Below are 21146 nucleotides of genomic sequence, written 5' to 3' on the forward strand. Positions count from 1 at the left end.
CTCCACCTGCAGAGGCCACCAGGAGCTCCCCGCCCAGGTTCCAAGTCTGAGTTAAACACATGCTCTTAAAACCGGTCAGGAAAATTATGCAAATTCAAAAGAGGTCTCCTCATTTGCCATTCCACAGGAAAAAAGTTAATGGGAGGAGCATAATGTAATTCTCCCCATAAAATGGTAGTATAATACCTTTTTTGGTTATTATCTACTCATTGAGAACTCCAGGCGGTAGGCCACTTTAGTGTATTTTTCTTTTTTTTTAATCCCCAAAGTGAATATTGAGTCAAAAAGCAACTGACCTGATAGATCAAAAAACCAAGCTCAAAGGTCATTGAAATTTCTCAAATTCTCTGTTCACATTGTCTAAATACTATTGCTATTCTTTCCACTACATCATGTAAACAAATGGGCTATAAAGTTTTTCCTGGCACAAACTCAGTATGACCTGGAAAACACACTTCATCAGTCATTCTAGGACATTTTGTTCTAGAATGTTCTAGAATGTTCTCTCCAGTTTATGCCAATAAAATCTTGGAATAATGGAGTTACTTCATGCATGTTCCGTTACATACAATAAGAGTGGTTCAGAAATGTACACCCCATTTTTGGCAATCAGGAGAGAGGGTTCCAGGTGAGGGGGGATTTTTCAGAGGGCTTTGGCCAAGGTGATACAAAAACATCAGGACGGAGCAAGGGGAGAAAAGAGCTGAAGAGACTTCATAGAGAAGACGAATGGGACCGGGACCCCGGTAAATGATGCAGATTCCTTCACGGAAAGAAAAAGGGGAGAGGACATTCCCGGCAAAGGATATGACCAGGAGTCCCCAAACTTCCAGGGAGAGCTGCCTGGCTGTCCAATGTGACTGCAGTGTAAGGTCTGGGAATGGGAACTGGGAAGGGAGACGGAGGTCGTACTGTGAAGATTATCCTTAAGTGTCTGCTTATGGAATGCGGATCCCAGGAGGGTTTTCCCAGCAGAGCTAGTACAATGATGACAGTAATGTGTCAGGTGCTTACTCTGTGTCAGGTGCCCCACATCATGAAGCGTTCTAACTTCTCTCTTCAAGCCATCCTGTGAAGTGTGTTCTATTCCCATTTCACAGATGAAGAGACTGAGGCATAGGCCAATGAAATAACGAGGTTTAGTTTGGTGGAGCCAAGATTTAACCCCAGGTCCTCTAGGTCCAGAGCCCATGCTACTTTGCTTGTTGAGGAAGTGGTTATTGTGTTTTATTTTTTATTTTTAAAGATTGTATTTTATTTTTAGAGAGAGGGGAAAGAAGGTAGAAAGAGGGGAAGAAACATCAATGTGTGGTTGCCTCTCAACCAGGAACCCGGCCTGCAGCCCAGGCATGTGCCCTGATGGGGAATCAAACCGGCGACCCTTATGGTTCACAGGTCAGTGCTCAATCCACTGGGCCACACCGGCCAGGGCTGATTATTGTGTTTAAAAGGGGACTTCTATGGCTGTGTGAGGGTGAGCTGGAGGAGAAACCAGAGGCAGGGAGACCAGCCAAGAGGCCGTTGCAGCAGCCCAAGCGAAAGCTAACCCAGGCCTGCATTTGACAGGACTTAATGAACAGATGGATGTGGAGGAGAGAATAAAAACTAGCTAAGGTGTCCAACCAGAACGACAGGGTGGACAGTGCTACCAATATCAGAGACGGAAAACAAAGGACAGGACACAGGATGGGTCAGTGGGAGGAGAAAGAACAGTGGGCTTTGTTTGAGGCCAAATGATTTGAAATATGAAGGACGTTCAAGTAGAGGGATCTGCAAACTGGTAGAAAATCAGGTCTGGAGTGTGGGAGAGGTCGAGGAGGTAGACGCTATTCTTTTTCAATCCTCACGCAAGGATACGTTAATTGATTTTAGAGAGAGTGGAAGTGAGGGGGCGGAAGAGAGAAACATCAGTGTGAGAGAGAAACATCAACCAGTTGCCTCCTGTACTCCCCAACCATGGATCAAACCCACAACCCAGGTATGTACCCTGACCAGGAATCGAACCTGCAAACTTTTGGTGTATGGGACAACCCACCGACCACCTGAGCCACCCAGCCAGGTTAGAAGTGGATACTCTGGAGGGTCATGAAGTTTTAGCTTCAGAGCTCCTCCCGTTTGCAGGAGCCCTTCCAAGCTCCTGACAGGGGGTTGGGTGGGGGTGGGGTGGGGAGGGGGTGGCTCTGCCTATATAGTCATGTCATCATAAGTATTTGCAAAAATTTCTGAAGTAGACTGCTGTAGCTGCGATTATTAAAGACAATAACTGTTACCTCTCTCCGCCCAACTTCCTCTTGCTCACCTTCCTCTGAGATCCAGTGGCACTGGAGTTTCGGGGGAGCTGAGTTAGGAATACTATACAGTGTGGGACTAATAAGATACATCTGTGGTTTCCCTACATTGTTAAGTCACTGGTAGCCATCCTCGTACAGAAATGTCCTTAAAGAACGTCCTCACCCCAAGCTGTGTAAATGTCAGGTACCACGAAACTCCCCTGATTCCCTCGGTCGACTTAGAGGTGGTGATTTGTTATCATTGGCTATTGAAGCCATAGAAATGACAAGATTGCACAAAAATAGGATGGAGCAAGAAAAGACTGCCGAGAATACAGCCTTTGGGGATCCACACTTAATTGGTGGGTGGAAGAGAGCGAGATGAAGACAAAGTTTTATCAGACAGGCTGGAAGAGCCGGGAGAGCACGCGAGTTTGGAGTCAAAGGGTGACTAGTTTCGGGGCGGCGGGGAAGGCAGGCAGAGGCCAGATGCAGAAGAGCGACTGTTGAACTTGAGAGGTCGGTAGGAACAGGCTGAGGAGTCCCTAGGTGGTCAGAAACTTGAGGCAGTGAGTGTAAGCTACTTTCAAAAGAAGTACCACAACAAAAATAGAGTTAAAAAATAAGTGAGAGAAGTAAAGTACCGCTTGCTATGACCAGGGTATCCTTCTCAGTGATGGCAAAGGTTAATTTTATGTGTCAACTCGGTTGGGCCACACTGCCCTGGTATTTGGTCAACCATTAGTCTGGATGTGTCTATAAGAGTGTTTTTTGAACGCTACTAACACTTAAATCAGATTGCCCTCTCTAATGTGGGTGGGCCTCATCCAATCAGTTGAAGACGTGACTAGACTTATGACTGACCTTCCCCAAGCGAGGGCACTTCAGCCAACAGATGGCCTGTGGACTTGACCTGCAGCGTCAGCTCTTCCCTGGCACTCCCGCCTGGTGGCCCACCCTGCAGATTTTGGACTTGCCGGCCAATTCTGTAAAATCTCGGTCTGTCCAAAAACATACTTGTATCTAGATCTAAACTGAGCTCTAGAGCTAGATATCTGGTTCTTTTTTTCTCCGGAGAACTTTGACTAACACGGTCCTGTCGGGATACAAACTGTTTAAGCATGTCCTCAAGGAGCTTACCTGGGGTGAGGGCTGGGGCAGGACTCCCATCAGAGCAGCAGGAGAGGTTTCACTAGAGACACTGAGTTCAGGGTGGACCACGAGGGATGGATGGTATCGGGTAAGCAGTGGCTGGGGGAGAGCAATCGATAGGAAAGGCATGGCTGGATGAGGAAAGGCACGGAGCCCTGTAAGGCGTTCACAGGCGTCAGTCGGCGTTTAGCTGGGTGTATAAAGCAGGTCCTTGCAGTACATCGTTTCGTGCAGGGTCACTGGATTATAACGTTGATGAGGAAAAAAGTGAATTCTCAGTTGGGACCACTGCGTGTGGAGTTTGCACCTCTCCCCCTGTCTGCGTGAGTTTTCTCCGGGTTCCTCCCACATTCCAGAGATTGTGTAGGTGACTGGCATGTCTCCATTGTCCCCATTTTGGGAGTGTGGGTGTGTGAATGACCCTGTGATGCAAGGGCACCCTGTCCAGGGTTGAGTCCTCCCTGTACCCTGAGCTTGCAGGATGGACTCCAGCCACACTTGACCTTGAACTGGAATAAGAGGGGTGGAAAAATAACTATCACGGTTTTAGTAATCTTTCTTAAATATGTGTATAATTCATGTTTATTTCAGCATTTAATATTAGAAATGTTCGGAGTCTTTATTTAGAAGCTGATGATGTTTTTGTGACCAGAAATATGCCACAGGAACTTATTGCTTGTTGATCACCCTATGGTAAAATTGCAGTTTCCAAAAACCTATGGACAATGGTGAGCGAGAACTTACCATAGAAGAAACCAGAGGGAGACAAGTATGGACGGACCTGTGGAAGCCAAGGTGTAGAGGGTATTTCAGCATTAGGAACGAAGTATTCGTCATTCTTCGGGTGGGAGACAGGGGATTATTAAAGGCCTGCGAGCAGGGAAGTAGCGTGACTGGGCTTCACGGGACAAACAACCCCAACTAATGTGTGAGTTGGGTCCCTACCATTCCTTCTGCGTGCAGTGTGCCAAGCACTGTGATGAATACCGTGGAAACCGTGATGAAAGGAGCATGCAGCCTGTGAGGGAAGGGGAAATTGGAAAGCAGTATTGACAAGCTCTCTGACAAGAGTCAGTACATGGTGGCTTTCCTCCTTCCGCCATCTCAGCACCTGGGGAGGTTGCAGGGAACAGGACTGCTACAGCGACAAAGGTGTCTGGGCTGTAAACGGGGTCCCCGCAACCAGAGGGAGCACCCGGCTCTTCTTAAAATGGAAGGTGTTTGTGCTCAAGATGAAACTGAGTTCCGCCCAGTCAAGAGATGGAGATGTGCTTCCGTGCACAAAGCAGAGAACAGCACAGTGACTCCCAGTGGGAAACTGAACCAAACCAGAGCAACCCGGCATGGGGGGGGGGAGTAGTTCACGCCCGTGGAAACAGTGGCAGGGCTGGGGCTGCATTCCGAAGCAACGTTCCTGCTGAGGCTGTTAAACACAGCATCTGCGCACTGCTGCGCCCCTCAAGGATTTAAACTTACTGGAGAGTAAATAAACAGCGCTGACTGGTGTGGCTTCCTTGGTTGGGGGGTCCTCCTCTGGCAAAGCAGAGGATTCCCAGTTGGGGCACCTGCTTGGGTTGCAGGTTCAATCCCTGGTCAAGACACTGATGGAGAACCAACGGAGGAATGTTTCTCTCACACGTCGATGTTCTCTTCTTCTCTCCCTCCCTTCCCTCTCTCTCGAAAATAAATAAATAAAATCTTTTTTAAAAAAAGAGTAAGTACACAGTATAAAACAGGGGCACCTGATCCACCTCCAGGCATGGGCTGGGTGAGGTGGAGAAGGTCGGAGCAACTTCCCTGGAAAGGGGATTTTAGGACAGTTTCCTGGAACTCCGAATAATTTTCTCACACAGACCAGGTTGAATCACTTGAAAATGAGTTGCAAGCTCATGTGGTCCAGGCTACTAGAATTTTACAATGGTGTTCAGGTCCCCCAGGCCAGACCTCAAAAGCTTAATTCAGGCTTTGTCTGCTGTGGCTCACTTGGTTGGAATGTTGTATGTACCCTTACCAAAAGGTTGCAGGTTCGATTCCCGGTCTGGGCACTTATGGGAGGCAACCAATCAATGCTTCTCTCTCCCCTGTGTGTTTTTTCCTCTCTGTCTAAAAAGGCAATGAAAAAAATGTCCTTGGGTGAGGATAATAAAAAATAATAAATAAATATTAATTCGGGACTATCTTACAGCAATCTTTTCTGATTTACAGGCTCCCAAAATAAGACACCTACGACTTCTCAATACACAACATCTAAAACTGGCCTGATTAGGTTTTTAAATACTTTATCTCCTTTCCCCATTCCCTTCTTTTGCTGCCCTATCTACTCCTAAAGAACCTCTGACCCGAGGACTTCAGCCTGTTCAGGGGGCACTCAGCGTTTCTCCCAAACTTGCCGTTCTTCAAATGCTCCTGATTTGTGTTAGAAAGCAGGCAACCTGGTTGAGCTCAAGTTGGTGTGCGAATGACTCTTAGGCTCTCTTATCCTCCCAGAGCTATTGGGGTTTTTTAAGAGAAAATACGAGGACTCTTTAGTGGAATCCAGCCAGTAAAAACAAGACCTTTGTGTATCGGCTTGTATAGGCCATTTATGAGTCAAGAGTTCAGAAGGTGGGGATATCCCGTCCGTCTTCCCCATTCAGATATATTTAGTCTGTGACTTCGGGAAGTAAATTTCTGCTTCCTATTTTTCTATAGAATTACATTTAACATCATTAAAATGTTGTTTTAAATTTCATGGACCCAGATGAGATACGAAGATATTTTTCTTCTCCTGAACTAAAATAGAGGATGTAAAAACCTACTTCTTCAAAAAGATTGATGACTCATTGTCCTAAGTGGAAGAAATCATGCTATTATTTTATCTCTTCCCTGCCTCCTGTGAATACTAAGCCGGTGGAATGACTGTAGAGTTAGAGCACATGTGTCGTTACTTTTCCAAGGGGAACTGGTCGTTCAAAAAAAAAATCACACATAACGTGTGTTTCATGATTTGGAGTTGATAAACAAACGTAATCTTTTTGCTGAAAACCCCTTCCTTAACACACACTATTTCCCAACAAACGAGACTTTATTGTAATACGTCATAATGTCAATGCCAGAAGTTTTAAGGTCATGACATTGGAAACTTTCGTGGAGGAAGTAGTTCATTAGGTCGGTGGTTCCCAAACTCAGGTCACCAGACTGGCCCTGGGTAATTAAATAATCCTCCTCCTCCTCTTCATAGGTTGTATTTACTGAGTATTGAATTTACAACATTATATGTGATACGATCATCATCCTCATTTTATAGATGCAACTGAGACACAAAGAAGTTAAGTAACTTGCTCTCAGTTTCCTAGGTAATAAGTAAGAAAGCCAGGCTATAAACTCCGGCAGGTTCGAATTTCCTCCCTGCCTCTTCCCACCCAGTTTTGACTCAGTTGAACGGAAATGGGCCCAGGAATCAGTATTCAAGTCCCCAGTCGACCCTGAAGCAAAGACAGGTTGGGGAGCTGCCACGTTAAATGCATCTGCTTTGCACCGGGTGGCGAGTTCCGTATGGATGTCTTAGAAATCATAGCTCACATGCCTCGTCAAGTGACACACGACCCTTTCACTGATTTGTAAACAAACATGTCTGAACATTCTTCAGTGTTCTTCAGGCACCATGCTGAAGGGCCCGGTGAAGCTTAGGAAATTGTGTCTAACCTGCCACCCAGATCCCCAGGTTTAAAGGCACACAAAGCTGGCAGGGAGAGATCACAAAAGCCTGGTGGAATGTACAAAGGAGGCTGGGGGAGGGGAGTTGTGAGCGGGTCTCAGAAAAAGAAGTTTGATTTGCAAAAGCAGGAAAGGTGGAGGTGGGGGGAGGGGGGGAACTATTCCTGTTAAGGGAGCCAATGGCAACTAGCATTTGTAAATGGCGACCCCAGGCCAGTATCTGTGGGCGAATCATAGGCCCATCAAGCCTGGATGAAGCTGAGAGTTGTTTTGGGGAAGCGCCTGGAAATAAATTTGGACGAGTGACTTAGGACAAGATGATGGTGAACCCTAAGCGCCAGGTCAGAGTTTGGACTGAACTGGTAAACAATGGGGAGCCACTGAAAAGTTTGAAAGGACAAAGAAAGGACCATGTTGAAGGTCTCAGTTTGGAAAGTACCATCGGTATTCAGTCACTGCACAGGCTTGAAGGATAGACGTCAGAACCAGGAAAACCAATAAGAAGGTTAAAGAAAGAAACAATATAGATGTGGGAAGACATTACAGTAAAGTAGTGGATATATGTCGATTTGGGAGTCATGTTACATCACTGACCAAGCTGAGTGATTTGGAGTAAACTGTCTAACATCTCTGAGCCTTAGGTTTTCTCCTGGGGAAATGGACGTGAGGGGTTATTATCTGCCTGCACAGACTAACCAAAACAAGCGGAAGATTTCCCTGGGGTGGGGTTGGGGGGGCGGAGGGGAGGCAAGCTCTGGGGTGCAAGGTCAGTGGATCAGGATATTGAGTTCTCAGGTCTGCATGACTTAGAAAATGTGAATGGGATCCCCAGTAGTAGGGGAAGCTGTGGACCTCCACTTTATAAAGACAGGAAAGAAATGGAACTAACAGTGAGCGTTTCAGAAATTGTGCTGCAATTATAAAGGAACTACCCTTCACTTATGAGGCACATCTTTTTATCCTGATTTAACAGTTGACTAGAGCAAAAGATAGTAATTTGAGTAAGACTATAAACTACCATCTGCCTAAATCTAAAGCTTGGCTCTTTGAACTTCACCATATTATTTTGGACTTGTAAAGTTATCTATATTTATATCTATATCGATATATAAAGATGTTTATTTATTTATTTTGATCGAGAGATGAAGAGAGAAACATCAATGTGAAAGAGAAACATCAACTGGTTGCCTCTCACACGCCCCCGACCCAAACATGTGCCCTTACCAGGAATTGAACCAGCGACCATTCATTTACTTTTGGGAGTGGCGCCCAAACAACAAAGCTACACTAGTCAGGGTGTATAGTTATATTCTCTGTCTTTGGTTTGGGCCCGACAGTATAGTTTGGAGACTATTTTGAACTTCAATTCTAACACCTAACAAGTTAATTACCCCTCCAAACTTTGGACCAGCCGGAAGGGGGACGTCAATTTTGCTGAGATTGGGGGCAGAGATGGAGAAAGACTGTTGGAGAGTCAAGGGCCTTGATCTGTCGGGTGGGAGGCAAAGTTGTCCACTCAGGGTGGCAGTGCTGTAGAAGCAACCTGGTTGTGAAGTGGCCGTAAAAATCCACGGAGTAGGCTAGACGCTGAGAAAGGCGGAGGAGCAAATAAATGTGTGGAGAGCAAAGGACTGGAGGAAGGGAAGAAGCAGAAACTGAGGCAGTGAGAGGAGCAGACCATGGCACAGGTGGTCTGTACTTCCAGTAAGCGCGCGCGCACACACACACACACACACACGCACACACACAAAACAGAGCGTGGAGGGAACAAACAGTAAAGGCAAAGTGGTCCCACTGGCGTCCTGTGAGAACTGTGGGAAGTCACAGACGAGGAGACCTCCCTGAGTGATGAGCCTAGAGAAGGCAGAGAAGACGGAGGTAAGTTCTCTGAAGAAAGCATGGGCTCCACAAGGGGAAGAAACGAGGATATAGAAAAAGCCACCGACCACAGGGACACGCCTTCCATTTTTATTTTTAATCTTACCACGTGTCCACAAAAAAATTGTGAAAGGCATCTAAATTTTCTTTTGGCTGGGTTACTTAGACCATGTAGGGTATGAACCAAGAACTTTAACCCCCTGCACAGAGTGAGATTACATACTTTGATGACAAGTACACAGAAATGCAATACTTGTAAAGATACTTAACAAGTTTAGGCAAAAGACCACATTTTAACCTGAGGGTCCACATATACCAGTGGGAGAAGTCTTCTAGGAGAAATCCATGTGGCCCAGGAAACAGTAGGGACTCTGGGGGTGGCCTTCTGCTCAGGACCTAGGACTTCTACCCCAAGGTGGTACTAGAAAACCTCTGTACGGTTTTGAGTTGGGAGCAAAACAGGAAGTGACATTCTTCATGTCATTTGCCCACATAGGAAGGATCATTTGAAATCCTTTCTTGCTTTTCCGTGAAATCAGCTGGTTCTCTGGTAGGCTGTGAATGAACCATGGTATTAAAGCAGGAGCCCCTCCAAATCCGTGATTTCTCCGGACACTGTCACCATAGCTAGCCAGGGGGCTATTTGCGCTGCCCAAAATGTGTAGTTAGAGTATTTCCAGTACCCCAACGTAAGTCAATTTCAAATGAATGCAATTAACTGCTTCAGCCTACACCTGAAAACAATAGTGTTTTAGTTGCACCTCATAACCACCCAAATACACAAGTCCTTAAATTCTGCCCTTGATTAATGGTAAAGTGATTCGATGTCAATATTTGCAAAAAATAAAATAAGCGGGGGGGGGGGAGGTGGACGTGGGAGAGGGTATAAGAGGTTTAAATGGTAATGGGAAAAATACAATAAAAATTTTTATGTTGATTAAAGTTGGAGGCGGGAAGCCTAGTATAGTTTTACTTTAGAACCGATTTTGAGAAGACAGCAAGAGGTTCAGGTAAGCTCAGGATTGCAAGTGCTGACTGCTAAGGCCTGCAGGCGTACAGGGGCTCGGGAGTGGACCGCTCGCTTCTGCGAGGTCTGAGCCTGATTTTCAGGGTTCTCGCCCACTTCTGACTATCCTATCAGCCAGCCGGGGACACTGCATGGTGGCTTGTCCCGGTCTGGGAGGCATGGTGATTGGTTGGGTGTACTTAATGTTCCTTGTGGGTTCAGGCTGGATATGGGGTGTGCGCGCCGGAGTGGGGCAGGAGGAGGTGTAAGACCCTCTCCTTAACTGTTTGGGGGCACTTTTTCCAGAGGCTGGCGCCTTCCACCTAAAAAGGTGACCCCCCTCCTCGTGGGGTCCGAAGTGGCGGGAAGCCGGCTTTTGGGAGGCGGCCCGAAGGCGAGGGACGCTGTAAAACCTGGAGGAGGATCCGGAGCGCCTGGCCCGGGACGGCGTGGGGTTCAGGGCCCGGACTTCAGGTAGAAATCAGCCGGGCAAGCGGCGGGGTACCCCAGGGCATGGGCGGCGGCGGCGGCGGGAGATTTCCGGGCCCCCCACCCCAGTGCTCCGGCCGATGAGGGGATGGCCGCGGCGGTTTCCCGGCGCCCCCGCCCCCGACGCTGCCGGAGGGGCGTTCCGACCCTCCCCCACGCGCCTCTCCCCCGCGGGAGCCGCAGCCGGTGAGGCCGGGAGGGCGGGGAGCGGCGGAGCAAAGGCGAGAGGGCGGAGGTTACGTGGTGCAGGCGGCGGCGGCGGCGACGAAGACGGGAGGAGGGCCGGCCGGCGGCGGGCGGGCGGGCAGGGAGGAGGAGGAGGAGGAGGCGGGGGCCGTGTCGCACGCAGCTCCAGGCGGGGCGGCCCCGGCGGCTGAGGGACGCAGCTAGACCTTGGCGGGACGGGGATTTAACCGGGGCCCAGGCCCAGCGACCGGGAGGAGACGTCGCAGGAGCCATTCCGGCCGCGGGGAAATGCGGGTGAGTGTGGCTGCGCCGGGGCCGAGGGGAGGCGGCTCAGGCCCGGCCCGGAGCCTCGGTGTCGCAGTGACGCGGCCCGCGGCGGCCGAGCGCAGGCGCCGGCGAGGCCTGAGCCGCCGAGCCGCGGTCGGGCGGAATGGCGGCAGGGACGGGGACCTGTGGGCGGAGGGCGCCGCGGGCGGGCGCGGAGCGAGCGGGGCCGGCCCTAAGTCACCGCGGACGCGGGCTCGGGTTCGGGGCGGCCGGGCCTGGACCGCGCACCGAGAAAAAGCCCGATTCATCGCGCCGGAGGCGGCGGCCTTGTGGGCGCCGGGCTGGGGCCGCGGAGCTGAGGCAGTTCGGCCGTGCGCGCCTCGCCTCTCGCCCCTCGTGCGGCGACCCCCACGGGGCGCGCGGCCTCGTGCCCTTCCCCCCCCACCCCGCCCCTCGGGGCCGCTCCTCCCCTACTCGTGCTTTCCAGTTAGCACGGGGCCCGCGGAACCAGCCGGCCGCCCTGCTCCCAGGTCCCCGCCGGCGTTTTTGAGACGGTGCAGGTCGCTATTATTGGGTAACAGTCGCCCTTTAGCGGGGTTCCCTCGGGGGAGCGGGCCGGGGAGGCGGCAGGGATGCGAGTGCAGCGTCCGGACCGGCCGGAGCCCCGGGCTCCCGCGAGTCCGGCCGGGCCTGCGCCGCGGCGTCGGCGCGCCCCGGGCCCCGCGGGAGCGCGCGCTGACCCCGCAGGCAACCGCGCGCGGCCCTGGGGCCCCTCTCGGCCCGCTGGACGCCGTGCCCCGGACGAGGTGGTGGTTTAGAGAGGGAGAGGCTTTAGGAGCCTTTCTGGAAACGAATCCCGCAAGTCAGGGTTTTCTCTCTGAAGCGAGCCCTCTGCCAAAAATAGGATTCTCTCTTCCGATTGGAGGGCTGCTGTCGCTTTTAGTTCGTAGTTGAGGTTAGTGATAAGTGTGCAAATACGGAATCGCATCAACTTAGTCGGGTATTTATTTGTTCTGTGTGGTAGCCCTTCCCGTGGTGGTATTAAAACAGCTCAAGTTAGGAGTGGGATGAATGGTCACGCAGTTTCTGAAAAGGACTTACCGGGGTGGCAGAAGGGGAATCAAGTCACTTTGACTTTAAGTCCGGAGCTTCTGGGACCTAAACATGCCTTAACACTCCGCAGATGTGTGTAGTTTTAAGTTTAACACTCCATTTTGGGGCCGCCTTGACTAGCTGATATTCTGAAATCCTGGAGCGTTGTAGGGTTAGGGTGACTTTGCTTAAGGGAAAAAAAATCGAATAGGGGAATATTTTGTGTGTGTTTAAAAGGTTCTTGGATATTAGAAAAATATTGTACTCGAAAGTTAGGCTTGTAGCTTCTCATGGTGATCAGACGTAGTTTGCTTTTCATTTCAAGTTTCAAAGCTGCAAACACAGACTGGCTCGCTCTAACTCTATTATGCCCATTTTTGGAGGTTGCAGGAGAGTGCTCATTAAGTTGGGAGGTGTGGTCGAATTATTTTCTAAAAATGTTAAACTGGTTTATTTTTCCTCACTGGTGTCACCTTATAAGACTATTTTGCCAAAGAGGGGAGAAAAATATCCTGTGGGGACTTTTCACCAATTTATGAAATCACCTGCTACAAACTCAGGTCCCTTGCAAAGTGCGCCCCACCCCCTTCCTAATGTGTCATCAAGAGAAGGAGGGACAGACGATGCCTGGGCTGATTCTGCAGTTTTCTTGGCTCTGACAGCCCCAGACTCCTTGCCTCTCATTGATGATCTTCCAGCAGTAATTAAGTTTGTCAGTGCAGCCCCCTTTCTCCTGCACTTTGAGTTCCTCAAAGGGAGGGGATAGTCCTTATTTATTTTTGCACCCCCAACATAGCAAAGAACTTGGTCATGGGTCCTTCAGGTGTTTCTTGAAAGGATACATCTTCTGGAATAATTCTGACCTGGTGTTTGACCACTGCAGAGAACAGTTGCTGCCCCCACACCGTGTAAGGATGCAAGCTTTACCGTGACTGTTGTTATGCCCCCCGTATCTAATGCAGGGCCCCAACAGACAAAAGCCCATGTTTTCTTTAGCTGAGGCAATGCAGGAAAGTGCCAAGAAAACAAGTTGTGAAACTTTTAATTTTCTTTGCCCTTCAAAACTAGCTTTAAGATGTAGATTTTGTTTGTTGTTTTTTGAAACAAGATTGGAATCTTTTCAGCAGTTAAGTATGACAGCCTTGCCTCTAAGATGAAATCCTTGGGTGGTCGAGGCTCTTTGCTGTCGGAGAGGTGAGACAAACCCCACGGTGGTGACAGCTCTTCCAGAGGCCACCCTTCGTGGTCCTGAGGGCCTTGTGTTAGAAGTCCACTCCCAGTGTGCCCAGTGGCAGGGTGTGCCTTTCTTTCAGCGCAGAAAGAAAGTTCAAGTGGATGAGCTTTAAGCTGAGGGGCTGTTCCTGCCATTCTGCACACAAAAGAATTAGGGTCCGGCACACCTGGGAACATTGATGTTTGTATTCATTCTCTGCTGTCCGGCCTCCACAGGTCCCCACGCCTCTGTGGCTCAGGCGATCTGGCGGTGTAGGAGGGCTCTGGCATGTGTCTGGAGAAGAGGGCGTGCCATTTTTAAGGATCAAGCTGAAACTTACCTTGCTTTTTTTGATAGCTGGTAATTGCTCAGTAAGGAGTGTTTTCTGTTTGCTTTTCAAAACTGAGAAATGAACACTAAATGAATAAGTCAAATTTAAATAAAATCTAAGTTTACTCTCTTACCAAGGACTGAAGCACCCTATTTATAACGTACACATTTAATGCACACTATAAACAAGATAATTTAACACTTTTAACACTTAATGTTGTGTTTAAGTTTTTATGAACACATATCTTTTTCTGGCTTCTGAAAAAGCTGTGTGTTATTTTTGTTTAGGCATAGAATGTTTTGCTTTGAGGAGAAGATGTGGGGTCTAGTTTGAGCTTAATTTTGCTGGGTGTTCATTTCAGCCTTTATAAAAGGAGATGGTGTGTTAGTGGGCACTGTTTAAGATTTCGTTGTGGGCTTCGACATGTGGATTCCGTGGCCATGTCGTGGCTTTTAACAGTGGCAGCATTTGGAACGTTGTCCTGTAAAGCATACTCTTCCTCATGTTTGAGAGTTGGGAAGCCCAGCTCTCAGTTACTCTTTGACAATTACTTAAATTTTTTCCTTGGGGAAAGAAACTTGGCCAGAGTGAGCAGAATGCCCTCCCGAGTGGGCCCTCCAGGCTGCCACTCACTACACTGGTCCAGGCTGTCCCGTGCTGCCCTCTGCTCTGCTTTCACTCACAACCCCTTCTGTCTGGAGTGCCTGTCTCCTTCCTGTCACTGAAGGACTCTTCCTCTAAAAAGGCTCATCTCAGCGCCCACCCCTGGCCCAGCCCCACCCACGCTAGGAGGTTCCCTGGGGTCCCATGAGTCTTGCCTGTGTCACTGTCCCAGCACTTAACCCTTTGACTGGACTACGTGGTTTCTCCCAGGACACAGCCCTCCTTTAGGTCAGGGACTGTGAGGTGCCCATCTGTCCCTGGTGTCTTAACACACTGCTCACATCCACACTCACCTAACCTAACTCCTGCTTTTTCCATGAACACCCTGCCACTTTAACCCTTTCCCAAGCCCACGGGCCCTCTTACTGGGCCCCCTCTTACAGCTCACAGGTGGAGAAGCAGGCTGTGAGTGGGTTGGGTCAGGCCCAGTGGGCGTGAGGCCTGAGCTGCAGGACACAGGGACTCCAGATGCCAGCCTCCAGCCAGAGCCCCCTCAGTCTGGGGGGCCCATGAAGGTGGCAGAGGAGAAGAGGTCAAAATGCAAACGCTCCACGGATTGGTGTCTGGTCGTTGATGATCAGGGCAGAGTTCCTCATGCAGAGCTTGGCTGGCTACCGAGAAGAGCTGCTGCTTGGTCTTCGTTGACTGCTAGACACTGAAGGAGAGTAACTGGGCACTGACGGGCTAAAAATGAACATTCTGAGACTCAGGGCCTGGGGTTTAGTTGGGCGGGAAGTTGGTAAAACCAGTTGAGTGTTTTTTAAAAGGCCTGTCTCAGAACTTGTTTTGGAAAGCATTGTGTGGAATGTGCATACATAAAGTGTGTATGCATTGGTGAACACATTTTAATTTCAGGGAGGAGAACTTTGTGCTTTTAAAATATATTGCAAAAAAAATTAAGACCTGAAAAATAATGCAAGTGATCTCAGGATGGAGAAAGCCTCTTGAAGCATCACACCAGAAGCAGGAACTGGGAAAGAAGTGATTTGTTTGCTTGCTTTAAGATCACTGAATTTCTGTATGTTAAAATGCCATAAATGGAATTCAAAGGCAGTGGCAAACTGAGAGAAATATTGTAACTCACAAGCAGATTCACTTTTCTTGCTATTCTTTGCTTTTCTTGCTAAGGAAACATGAAAAAAAAAATCAGCTCCACTAGCAGTCCTCCTAGAAATGCAAATCAATAAGATACTGGGGGGTTTTTTGTTGTGTGTGTTTTTTTTTTAATTTTGCCGTTCATTAAAAAATTAGCCCCTTCTGGTGAGGGTGCGGAGAAATGAGCCTTACTTACACATTACTGGAAAGAGCCTAATTTTGTATGGTTTTTCTGAGAAATATGTAACAAAGGCTTATAACATATGTAGGCACTTTGGAATAGCCAATCTACTTCTAAGGGTTTAGTCTAAGAAAACATAAAAAATGAGAAGTAGATTAATATTTTATCATGGGTACACTGTTTAACTAATACCCTCTTACTGAGCATTCATTTTCCCCTTTTTTTGCTAGTAAGGATGATGATTTCATCATTGTTTAAATACTGGGTAATGATTATTCAGTGAATATTAAATGACAAAAACATGCTATACAACAACACATATGCATAAAACATTTTTTTTGGTGTGAGTAATTGCATTTTAAAAAGATGATAAACCAAAACGTTAATAGTGATTATTCTGTGAGCAATGGAATCATGGATTATTTTTAGTTTATTCTTTTTTCTTCCAGTTTTTTACAGTGCACTTGTATTTATAATACAGTGGATTAGTTTCTGCCCCCCCCCCCCCCCCAAGGCAGTAGAAGCTGTGGGTCTCCTGGGAATGAGATGTTTTCACTTCGTTTAATGCTGGGATCACTGGTGTCCTCTTTACTTGCAGGTCCCTTTCCAGGTGTCGCCCCCGCCCCCCAGGGGTGAACATCTGACTTCAGCATGCTGTATTTCCTGAGTCAGTTTCTCCTTTGTGGATCTAATCGTCCCATTCTTTCCCGCATGTCTCAGTCCTTCAACTACTTCCGGCGCCTTCATGTTTCTTGCCCTTCGGAAACTGTCTTAATCTCATGAAACGCACGTACTTTGGGCATTTTATTCAATTATAATACTGGATTATGTACTAATGAATTGTCTTTGTGTGGAAGTTTTCTTAGTGGTATTGTGAATTTTCCTTTTTTGCTATTTACAACTCTTAGTAGATGTATTTTTAAATTAAATGTTTAAGCCGGTGTGCTTAAGAACATAAATTTGCCTTAAAAATTAGAAAAAATAAGATCTTTTGGTGCAGTTTGTGCTGTAGCTTGGAAAATGGAAAGATCCCTATTGATTTAAGCAGTGTATTCTAAATGACACAAATTAGTGACACTGTTGGAATTATGAGAGAACAGGTGCACAGAAATGTGTCACCAAATGCCAGGGGGAGAAATGCCTTTACTGTGTAGAAAGTAGTTAAGTATATACTGACCAAAATAGCTAAGTGTGCCTGGAAAACAGCAGAAGTTGGGACCTGGGAGCAAGGCCAGGGCGCTCACCCCACTGCCTGTGGGGTGACCAAGGCCTGCTATGTTCAGACTCACGGGAGAGGTCTGAGATCCTGGGTGGAGTTCCCGGCTGGCTCACAGACGTGTCCATCCCAAGTGGAACCCCAGGAGCAGAGCTCCAGGCCCAGCTCTTTCCCGCCTCGAGCCCCTCACTCCTCTTGGGGGTGGAGGAGGCCTTTGGTTTGGGGGGAGGGTAGAGAAGAAAACATGAGAGTGGTTTCCGCTGATTTCTCCCATCTTCACAAGATTTACTTACAGGTTCTACCCACATGCGGTAGCACCGTTCATTCCGCGTTCAGTGTGTGTCACGGACCAGGGTTAGCACCTGACAGTGACTTTGGGGACTTTGGAACTGCTCCCCTAGCTTGCTTCTTGCAAATGCCTCACTGTGGACACAGGCACAGGGTTGTCTTGCAAATCAGTCATCAGAGGGAAACTCCCAAAATCAAGAGGGTCTTCTGTGTGACAAAAGGGAAGGCTTAGGAGTGGGGAAGACACACTACGCCTGTTGAGCAGTTTTGCCTGGAGTTAGCTGGTGCCTTAGTGAATGTCTCATGGGTGACTGCCCTCTGCGGGGGTAGGTTTGGTTTGGTTTAGTGGAGGCTTAACTGGTGAAGCTGTATTGTGTCTGTAATCTCTTTGGACATTGTACTGGTTTTTTTTTGTTTCTTTTGGTCACTATTATTTTTATAATGTAGGGGAGGAAGATATTTTACTTCTACCCTAATGAAGTCAACATGAGCCCTGGCTGGGAAGGGTCAGTTGATTAGAGTGTCGCCCTGGTGAACCAGAGTTGAGGGATCAATCTCCCATCGGCACATACAAGGATCAACCAATGAATGCTTGAATAAGTGGAACAATAAATCAGTGTTTCTTTCTGTCCCCCCTGTCTTTTCCTCCCTCTATACCCCTTTCTTTCTAAAATCAATTTAAATTTTTTAAAAAAATCAACATGAGACTAACAAGAAAAATAACCAAATTTAATTTCATGCCTCTGTATGGGAACCCACATGCCTGACAGATTCGGAGACCCCCGTGCGTGAGAGGTTCAGAGGCAGAAAGTTAACATGAGCTGTATCTGGCATTCTGAGCAGAGGACGAGGTAGGCACGGCCTGGGCTTCAGAGGGGCGGAGGGTCATTTGCAGGATAAGAGCAGCTGTTGAGTAATTATGTAGAAGTTGGCCCTGTCTTATTGGTAAGGCATAAAAAGGTATTTCTGGTGATAACTCTCACTGTGGGCAAGGCCCCAAACTTCACTGTTGAAGGAGAGGTACAGGTGTCCTGTGAGCCAGCAGGACCTCCGTTGCCTTCAGCCCAGAGTAGCCTGCATGCCTGAGTGGCACCTCCTGGGAGGCCTGTTCCGAGTCCCTTGACTAAGACCGAGTCCCTTGACTAAGACCGGAGCTCAGCTAAGGCACTTGCCTCGTCACTGCGTTCTCCACATTCTCCGAATTCTCCGAATTCTCCGCATTTTCTGCATTTCTGTGTTTATCTACGTAGAGTGTTGTAGAGTGTTGTCGGCCCTTCGATGTTCTGTGATGAGTAAGGCATGGGGGGCGGGGGCCTGTAAACAAGTTTAGGAAATGCTAGGTTGGGGAGCCAGCTCAGTTCAGTGTGTTGCTGTATATGTGTGTGTCCCCTGCTCTCATAGGGAGATACGTCTCTTAGAGTATGTGTGTGTACATTCATGTGTATGTACGCCCGTGTGTGTGTGTGTGTGTGTGTGTGTGTGTGTATGTGTGTGTATAAGGTTACTCTTGATTTAACGATAGCCTTTGAGGGAAGGAAACCCTGTTCCTGCAGTAAAGCACACACTGATTTTACAGTCACAGAGTGTGCGCGGTTGGGAGGCTTGCGTTGGAGATATACATAGTGAGTCTCTGCTCATTTTCCCCTGTCTTCAGTGGGATACTGATTAGCATCTTAAAACACTGGTGTTCTTTGGGAGTGTGAATCCTGAGTGGTAGAGTACAGGTGTAGTTTCTAAAAAAAACACTTCACTTTATTCTTTGTTCAGATCTAAATTGTAAATGCCATTTCAAGAAGGATCTAAAACAAATTCAAGGCACACACACGGATCGGCACTAACCCAGGCCTCCAGAGCAGCAACAGCAAAATCGGCTCGTGTCACTCGCATTTTCGTGGTGGTGTCACCTGTAAGTGTCCTTTTTAAACCTGGAAGAGACTGCTTAATCACATTAACTGCAGAGATACCATTTCAGTTTTTCCCTTTAAATGTCTAGACTGTCTGAGTTTGAAAAACTTTCAGTCCACTGGAACTCAGACTTTCCTTCTCCTCTTATAGGTGCTCTTTCTTTCTGTCCTGATGCCTTTTTCTCCTGCGTTTCTAGCCCAGTGGTTTCCAGAGTGAACACTTCACCTGACGTGTGAGGCGAGATTTGTTTGGGGAATGGAACCAGGTCTCTTTTCTACAGCATTTTGGCCACCTCATGAGGCGGGTGTAATATGCCACATTTTCCAAACTTCTGGGCCAGGTTACCCTTCCTTTTTCTTGAGTGAACTCTTGCATTAGCTTCTGTGGAGAACACTGCACTTCGGTTCTCTTTTCTGCTGTTAACGGACACTCGGGAGATATCTCTTTGACTTGATTCTCTGTGGTAGCTTTTTGTTGTTGTGTATTTTTTCACTTACTCATCTGGCCCTTGTATCCTCATGTCCCCTGTGCTCAGGGTTTGTTCTGGCCCCCGTGACAACGGTGTGTGTCCCCAGCGGGAACTCAAGTCGCCATGATTTGCCTTAGTGGGCTCTGCTCCCAGGGCTTGTTGGTCCTTCGCCTCACAGCCCCACCTCATCCCCTCAGGCTCCCAGAGCACTGCAAGTCACTCTCACGTGGCCCTGGCCTGCTGCGTGGCTCCCTTACTCGGCTGCGTGTCCGTCTTGGCCCTTCGTCCTGTCCCGGTTCTTCACGCTGGGAATATAATCGAAGGAAATTTCAGTGAAGCAAACCAATTTGGGGGAGCTCTGTTAACTTTGAGATTGCACTTACAATAAGTGGTAGATGTAGAAATTTGCATTTGATAGGCTGATATGTGGAGACTGTCTGTGATTAAAGAATTCACAAACTGTAACCAACAAACCATATGTTACACTAATGTTTCCTTTAGAAAGTGTGGATGTGGCGTTAAGACAAGTGTCCATTGCTCTTTATGGTAGCTGTATAGCCTGGAGAGAGAGGGGGGGGAGGGGGAGAGAGGGAAAGAAAGAATGTGTGTGTGACTAGGATAGTAGACTTTCTTAATAGTTGTAATGAAACACGATTTCATAACACATTCTGATGACTCCCTTGACAGGAGGGAATCAAAAACTGCAGTATTTATATTAAAAAGATTTTCCCCCCAAAATGCAGAGGGTGCATTTGTTTGTCCGCAGTCTTGTCTAGACTGAGTGTAAGTGCCTACTTACTGTGTGTGATCTGAAAAAAAAAAATAGTCCTATGCTGTGTTTCTTTGTATAGTTCATTGCATTTCTACTTTGCAGAAATAGATTTATTTGCCAAGTTTTGAGGTTAAATTTTATTTTAGGAAATTAATCGTGTTCAGAAGCCCAAGTCCTCTGAAGTGGCCTTTTTTATATGTGACTTACTGATACAAAACGATAGGGAAAATCTGGATTCCGTGGTCCTGCTGTTGTTTTAAAAAATATTAACCACATTTTCAGTGGGAACGTGGTTGGATAGTTTTCAAAAATAAGCAGTTTGGAGCATAGGCTTGAAAGCCTTGCCTGAGAAAGTGCACAACTTTTAATGCGTCTTGAGTAGGAGTCGTTCAGTAAAAAAACAAATTGCTAAAGCTTGAGTCAGGGGTGGAATTGTCGCTGCAGGTGAAGGTGCTGTGCGGGCTTCATCAGATTTTCCCCTGTGTCACAGGTATGACCAGATTGTTTTGAGTGAGAGAGGGGGAGATGGTTTTTAGAAACTCCCCTCCTGCCTCCAAAAAAAAAAATCTCTCACTGATAGTAATTATCAAATGGCACGTTTTCCTGAGAGGAGAACGTGACCCCCGTGACTGAGAAACTGAATCTACTTACACTTGATGGACCCAACCCAGGTTTAAACACATACCGTGTATCCTGTACCTCCCCACACCTTCTCCCCGATATTTATAATGTCTGAAAATACTGTGTTTGCAAGTACTTGATGTTACAATAGCTGGTCAGGACACTTGCCACAGGGCGCTTGTCACCGAGTGCAGCGCTGAGCATGAGCACCGATGGGGTGCAGGTCACTGGCGGGTGGCCCGGGGGCAGCAGGTGTAAGGCAGCAAGCTCACCGGGACCCTGGGTAGTAGGACCACTGTCCATCCACCTGAAAGAGGGCATAGGGAGAGTGTATTGGTAAATTGTATTCAAAATAA

General features: G+C 47.8%; 1 protein-coding gene across 1 annotated transcript in view; it reads left to right on the plus strand.

Moving 5' to 3' along the window:
* The first annotated feature begins 10805 nt into the window (after positions 1 to 10805).
* Positions 10806 to 21146, plus strand: part of CUL1 (cullin 1) — an 83281-nt gene continuing 72940 nt past the window's right edge. Inside the window, exon 1 of the mRNA XM_037035525.1 lies at positions 10806 to 10971. The gene's annotated coding sequence lies outside the window, so the exon portion shown is untranslated. The remainder of the gene's footprint in view (positions 10972 to 21146) is intronic.

The sequence above is a fragment of the Sturnira hondurensis genome, unplaced genomic scaffold (assembly GCF_014824575.4).
Source record: "Sturnira hondurensis isolate 20B ecotype Veracruz unplaced genomic scaffold, ASM1482457v3 Scaffold0022464, whole genome shotgun sequence".
NCBI lineage: Eukaryota > Metazoa > Chordata > Mammalia > Chiroptera > Phyllostomidae > Sturnira > Sturnira hondurensis.